We start from the raw sequence: 7,650 nt of genomic DNA, 5'->3' as shown, positions 1-7,650 counted from the left end.
CATGAACAATAGTTTGCAGTTCTTCTGTGGCTGCTTCGTGATTCTGTAATGCATTTTCATGCCGCGAAAAAATAGGTTGAAAATGCTCACAAATTTGTGTTTTTACGTCATTACAGACTTTTTGACATTTCGATTCAATGTTATGTAGCTCAGTAGTTAAATCTTCACGTGTTTGTTCAAGAGTTTGTTCCAATGAGTCTAACTTTTGAAGCTGTTGCTGTGTTTGTCTCTGATTTTGTTCCATCGTGTCTAACTTTTGAAGCTTTTGCTGTGTTTGTTCCATTTGTTGTATTAATTGTAATAACAATGCATTGGTGTCTGAAACATGTTCCTCAGTGCTTTTCGGCGGTGAATTTGCACCGGCAACATTCACATTTTGACAAGCGGAAAATGTGTCTTGACTCGTTTGAGAAAACGGTGAGAACCGAAAACCTGAGTCTACAGTATTTGCAATATTGTGTTCTGTCATTCCCGATTCCTGAGGCGAGCTGTTGCCGACCGATCGATCGATAATGCTTCCCTGTTCACTACCTGTTTCACTGTCTACACCATTATTTGACGCCCGCTCCATTTCCCTATGCACAGTTACCAAATTACTACTTTGAACATTAGTTAATTCATTACATGGTGGTGCTAACACACTGCTTTCGTCTTCACTGTCATTTCTCAGTTTACTTTGGAGCCTAGTGTTACGTTTTTCACACGCCATTATTGTCACAATATTTCACACGATAACACAGAAAAGTACAATTTGAAGAGCAAAATAAGATAACACATTAACATAGAAATGGAAATAATGTCTACTTAAATACTTGGTGCAAATCTACATGCATGTCACAACTGTTATACTGTACAACAATGAAAGACTGCAACTACAAAGGAGATTCTCTCTACAATTACGCGCTAGCAATAAACAAAATCTACGCTAATTACACAAACTACAAGGAGAAAATCAGAAGATTCCAGTGAGGTATCCTCGGCTAAGGGTCGACATATGAAACGTCCCCTTTTTGAAGAATTATACAAGACTGTGCTTTAACTGACACACAATATTTTTTATCGCAACGCAGTCTGACTTTCAATAATCCCTACAAAAGAATGGCCCTGTCTAATATTAACCTATACCTTTCACAAATCACTTACCTCACAAAAATCTTCGTTACTCAAGCTACTGCAATACAGCGAGCGCCACTACTGCTAGCTAAATAAAAGATTCAAACTAAGGAAGGCACTAACTACTGATAGGCATAGTTAGCAAATGAAAGATTTTAGTAGAGAACAAACACTGTATTTACCTTAATAGTCATATTATATACAGCAGTTCATGACAGTCTTACAAATTTCAAAACTCCGCCATCTCTCTCCCCACATCCATCACTGCTGGCGGCTCACCTCCAACTGCGCAACGCTACGCGCTGTTAACATCCAGCTGCCGCTGCCCAACACTACAATGGTAGACAACAATGCAAACTAGGCACAGACTGCACACACACTATGTGATCAAACGTATCCGGACACCTGGCTGAAAATGATTTACAAGTTCGTGGGGACTTCCATTGTAAATGCTGGAATTCAGTATCGTGTTGGCCCACCCCTTAGCCTTGATGATAGCTTCCACTCTCACAAGCATACGTTCAATCAGATGCTGGAAGGCTTCTTGGGGAATGACAGCCCATTCTTCACGGAGTGCTGCACTGAGGAGAGGTATCGATGTCGGTCGGTGTGGCCTGGCACGAAGTAGGCGTACCAAAACATCCCAAAGGCCTTCTAAAGGATTCAGGTCAGGACTCTGTACAGGCCAGTCCATTACAGGGATGTAACCACTCCCCCAGAGGCCGTGCATTATGAACAGGTGCTCGATCGTGTTGAATGACTCAGTCGCCATCCCCGAATTGCTCTTAAAAAAGTGGGAAGCCAGAAGGGGCTTAAAACATCAGTGTAGACCTGTGCTGTGATAGTGCCACGCAAAACAACACGGGGTGCAAGCCCCCTCCATGAAAAACACGACCACACCAAAACACCACCGCCTCCGAATTTTACTGCTGGCACTACACAGATGGCATTCACCAGGCATTCGCCAAACCCAGATCCTGCCATCGGATCGCCACACTGTATACCGTGATTCGTCACTCCACACAACGTTTTTCCACTGTTCAATCGTCCAACGTTTACGCTCCTTACACCAAGCGAGGCGTCGTTTGGCGTTTATCGGTGTGAACTGTGGTTTATGAGCAGCCGCTTTATCATGAAATCCAAGTTTTCTCACCTCCCGCCTAACTGTCATAGTTCTTGCAGTGGATCCTGATGCAGTATGGAATTTCTGTGAGACGGTGTGGGCAGATGTCTGCCTATTACACATTACGGCCGTCTTCAACTGTCGGAAGTCGTTTCCACTTCACTACAACATCGGAAGCAGTGGACCTAGGGATGTTTAGGAGTGTGGAAATCTCGAGTACTCACGTATGACACAAGTGACACCCAACCACCTTACCACGTTCGAAGTCCGTGAGTTTCGCGGAGTGCCCCGTTGTGCTCTCTCACGATGTCTAATGACTACTGCGGTCTCTGATATGGAGCACCTGGCAGTAGGTGGCAGCACAATGCACCTAATATGAAAAAGTATGTTTTAGGGGGTGTCCAGGTACTTTTGATCACATAATGTAATTTAACAATATGTTTTGCTGTCACTTACAGTGCACACATTCGCGCATCCATCATGCCATCCTTTAATTAACAACCAAAACTTCTCAAACAACGAACACGGACAGAATGTTTGCTGGTGAAAACACCCAACTCACTGCTCACACTGTGGAGTGGCGTATAAAATTTTATGGTATTTTTGTAAGTTGAAGTGTTTGACGGTCTTGTGCAGTTTTTAGACATCACAGTTTTACAAGGGCCTGAAAACTATTTCTGCGGACAGCAGGAAGTAATGTAGAACATACTGTCCATAGTACTCATTCCATAGGTCCACCTCTCAACTCACGTAAACTCAGATAACATGTTCTAACTCCTCAAGAATAATGCAAAAGGGTCAGGGACCAAGCCGATAAGTAGAAGTCTGCTTTCATTTAATTGAACTGTATATTATGATCAGTGTTGAACACACAGGAATTTAGTTGTCCCAATTGTTAATGTTCCTATTGTACTCAGCACTCGAAACATTTCAGAGACGATATATGGTCTTTGTTTCCATCTACGAAAAGTTAACTATTCGCCTTAAAAGTGCGGAACATTCTGTGATTCTTGCAACGCGGTTTTCTATAATATGATGGGCGGCACACAAAACAGAACGAAGCACGAGGTTTTCAGATAAAATCATAGTATTCAAGTAAGTTCACTGTTACACAGTTTCACCAGTTATACGCGATATGTGATTTGATAGAAACAGAATAACATCAGCCGTTATTAACACCATCTGCGGCTTTAGCGGACATAAACAGATGCGCAGAGGAGCGTAGCACATTTCCGTATGACTAACAACGATCGAATCACCTTCCCAGGCGCACACAACCAGTTATTTACACATGCTCGGTGCGGACTGCGAAGAGAACGCTTGCCTCAAAACTGCTTCTAGCGTTGGCAGCAATGTCCAGTCAGCACCTTTTAGGAATACAAAAATATGTTATCGTTGTCAGTCGAAGACTAACAACAGTCTTAGTTCTTAAATTTTGAACACGAGAATTTTCTAAATGGAACCGACAGTAGATGATGGCCTCTGACCTGTCTCTGTTGTGATTCTGCACCTTTTATAATTTACAATATTATCTCGAAACTTGGTGCACCTTCATTATTACGTATGACGAATACAGTGAGGTCACCTTGGCTTTTTAGCTTAATAACGAAGATTAGTTAATCCAACTTTTTTCAGAAAGTTTAGGTACGAAAATGGGTTTTCCCTTAATGATTAAAAAAGTAGACGAGGTATCTTCATGTAAACTTCTAGCATATGTTTTTATCATAAAGGTAGTATAATTCCTGAATTAGAACTCTGACTTTAATATTAAGTGCTTCTAATATTTTGAAGGAGTGTAATATTTTAAAAAGTAAAAGAGGTAGATACCAGAAAATTTCTGCCGTATATTTTATGATGAACTGCATCCAATTTCAAAAGCAGAATTTTCTAGCTTCACTAATTTCTTCCTTTTAGAATTTTGCGAAAAGTGGGTTACGGAAGTAACTAGTTAGTGAACCATATTGTGATTCACAATGTTTAATCTTATTGTAGTCCTGTATATCTGACCAAGTTTTCAACAGCATTTAAACATTTAATTTTATGTACATGGGACAATCTCCTTGTTAGCAGCTCACAGCATACGTGAGGCGCTCTGTTGGACTGACCTTTGTCAAGGTACCGGAAAAAATAAAAATTTGCTCTCATCGCTAGAGCTGGCTTTCTTTCCCACAAAATACAACACAGAGCACTGTATTAAGCACTAAACCACCCGAGTGGAACCGTCAGCTGCTGTGGCAGAAGAACTTTTCTTGGGTTCCACTAAGATGACAGTTCTGATCGGCTGGGAAAAGACAGCATCCACATCACCAACCTATTGGGAGTACATAGCGACCGCGCCCCGCGCTGATCGTTCGTGACGTAAGGCTGAGCGTACTGCAGCCCACCAACTTCTCGAGACTCTTCCTCTTGGCTCTGCCCATAGCTTGCTCAGCAGCAACTGTCTACTCCACCTCCGCGCTTCTTCCGGTTCGTGTGCTGTCATGTGCTGCGCCATGCTCCAATCAAGGCAACCACATGGCCCTCCGCTCCGCTCACTGACTCCTGGTAAAGCGCTGTTGGTTATCCGACCGCCGTCATGGCGTCGGCAAATGTACTGCATTCGACGCCGAGCATGTGTCTCATCTCGTGGTGCCCGCCAAGACTCGGGGCGGCTCTAGCAAATCCGGAAACACTGCAGACAGAACTCCCAATCGACGCGATAGTGCCGTAGCAGAGCTAACGCGGCCAACTGAGTGACGCAGGAAATCAGTAAACGTGTAACTAACTACAAATTCAAAAATGGCTCTGAGCACTGTGGGACTTAACAGCCGAGGTCATCAGTCCCCTAGAACTTAGAACTAATTAAACCTAACTAACCTAAGGACATCACACACATCCATGCCCGAGGCAGGATTCGAACCTGCGACCGTAGCACTCGCGTGGTTCCAGACTGAAGCGCCTAGAACCGCTCGGCCACCACGGCCGGCCTAATTACAAATTCACTGTACTTGATATTTACAGGTAATGAAATTTACAGGTAATTCGTTAAAACCAAAGCTGAAGGGTGACTTCCATACTCAGTCAAATACTTTTCTCAACGACACACTATCAGCCAACGCTGATAATACGAATTTGTAGCGGGCCGGAGTGGCCGTGCGGTTCTAGGCGCAACATTCTGGAACCGAGCGACCGCTACGGTCGCAGGTTCGAATCCTGCCTCGGGCATGGATATGTGTGATGTCCTTAGGTTAGTTAGGTTTAATTAGTTGTAAGTTCTAGAGGACAGATCACCTCAAAAGTTAAGTCGCATAGTACTCAGGGCCATTTATGAACGAATTTGTAGAAGCATCAGGGATAATGGTCCACTGTGCTCCAGTCGTGGTCATCGCTCTTTTGTTACTTTTAAATGACGTAAAAGTTTTAATTATGTTATTAACTGCTTGCCATAACAGGAACTGTCTCATTAAAACTTACCTGTCGCATCCCCTTTGAAAAAAATGGTTCAAATGGCTCTGAGCACTATGGGACTTAACTTCTAAGGTCATCAGTACCCTAGAACTTACCACTACTTAAATCTAACTAACCTAAGGACATCACACACATCAATGCCCTTGGTAGGACTCGAACCTGCGACCGTAGAGGTCGCACGGTTTCAGACTGTAGCACCTAGAACCGCTCGGCCACCCCGGCCGGCATCCCATTTGAAAATTCACTCATTCGTCGTACTCAAGTAGGTGTATCGTCTACACTTGTCAGCTCCACATACTACCTATAATTCTAACATATTATAAACAGACGCAACCAAGAATCACTTGTCCACCAACCAAAGAATTTCGTAGGCATCCTTCCCAATTCAGTAATATGTCTGGCATGTACCAGTGACATAAAGCTTAAAACGGAATTATTTTACAATCAAAGGTGTTACTATATATAACTTGTTGTTTTGAAACTGGTCCACTGGTTGACGTAAACCATAAACCTCTATGTGTCAATCTTTATACAGATAGTTGGAGGGCATCATCTGTTCAGTACAGAATGTCGAACCAAAACTTCTCTGAGCCGCTAAATTCCCAAATTGTTACTATATTGAGCAACCGATTTCGGCGATGTATTACGCCATCTTCAGACCCACTGACCGACGTGTAGGAAGTTCTCGCGTCTGATCCAGTCAAAATAGGGCCAGCAGTCAATGACTGGTATGCGTAGATTTTTGACACAGCAGTCTCTTCGATCATCACTTGTCGGCACTTATTACAGGATATGTAGAACTACCAGCTTGTCATGCAGCTACTGAAGACCTTGCAATTCAGTAGTTTGTCAACTATGCTTCGTTCCGAATTATTTTGAAGTACAACGATAGATTAAGCCATAATCATAATGGAATATATTGTTTTCTCAGTGGAAAATGTGGAATCGAAGTGATCAGTAACACGACTGTCGTTAAGTTACTTTTTCACTACGTACGGCAACTCTTACTTTCGTAACTAGTATGTTCAACCGTTCTCCCTGACTTTCTCTTTCTCTTGTCTTCCTTCCCTGAAACACACGCGCACACACGCACAACCGCGCGCGCTCACACACACACGCACACACACAAATCTTCACACAAGCATACACCTAGTTATTCCGCATTCAGCAGTTTTAGGAACGTTAAGAGAAATTAAGAGGATTAATAGGATAAACTTATTTCGATTTATGAAATTTGGTGTCCACTACTGGCACTGAATCTTTACAATCAGATGGATGCTTTATTTCCTGACTTTCGAAAAACACCTGAGTCAGAGTCACACCAAAGTATGAGTGAACGATCTAGTGAGCCAGCTAATGGAATTTGTGATTGGACAGAGAATATTTTTGGTAGGAAGCAAGGAGCATATTACCTTGGACTGGGAGTTGTCCGGTAGGTGAGTGTGTTTGGACACTTTCTTTTCGCGTCGAATTTTTAATGAGCTGGAAGTATTAACAGTGACCTCAAACGTTATAAGTATAACGGAGTTACCTATAGTTAAAAACTGTCTGGAACATGCAACACAAACATTCAATCCAACGGGTTCAAAGATGGTAATCTTTTTTTAAATATTCAAAAATGTAATATTCTGTACTTTACAAAACATAAAAAGAAATATGTTTATAATGTCAAGGAGTCGCAGCTGGAATTAGCCAAATCACGCAAACACCAGGGTGTAATTAACAGTTTCTTGGAATGTGAATCGGACTGTTGACATCGGCTTAATCACAGAACAAGCAGACGGAAAATTTAGATTAACTGATGTGATCCGGGGAGACCGAACAAGAGCAGCACGAATGGTTACAGGTTTGTATAATCCACCGGAGAGCGTCATGGAAAGGCTGGAAACTTGAATTTGCGCCTGAAGACAAAAGTGAACTGTCTCGTGAGGGCCTGCTTAGAATTTTTTCAAGAAACAGTATAGAGT

Source organism: Schistocerca americana, chromosome 5 (assembly GCF_021461395.2).
Source record: "Schistocerca americana isolate TAMUIC-IGC-003095 chromosome 5, iqSchAmer2.1, whole genome shotgun sequence".
NCBI lineage: Eukaryota > Metazoa > Arthropoda > Insecta > Orthoptera > Acrididae > Schistocerca > Schistocerca americana.
This window is presented reverse-complemented; position numbering follows the sequence as displayed.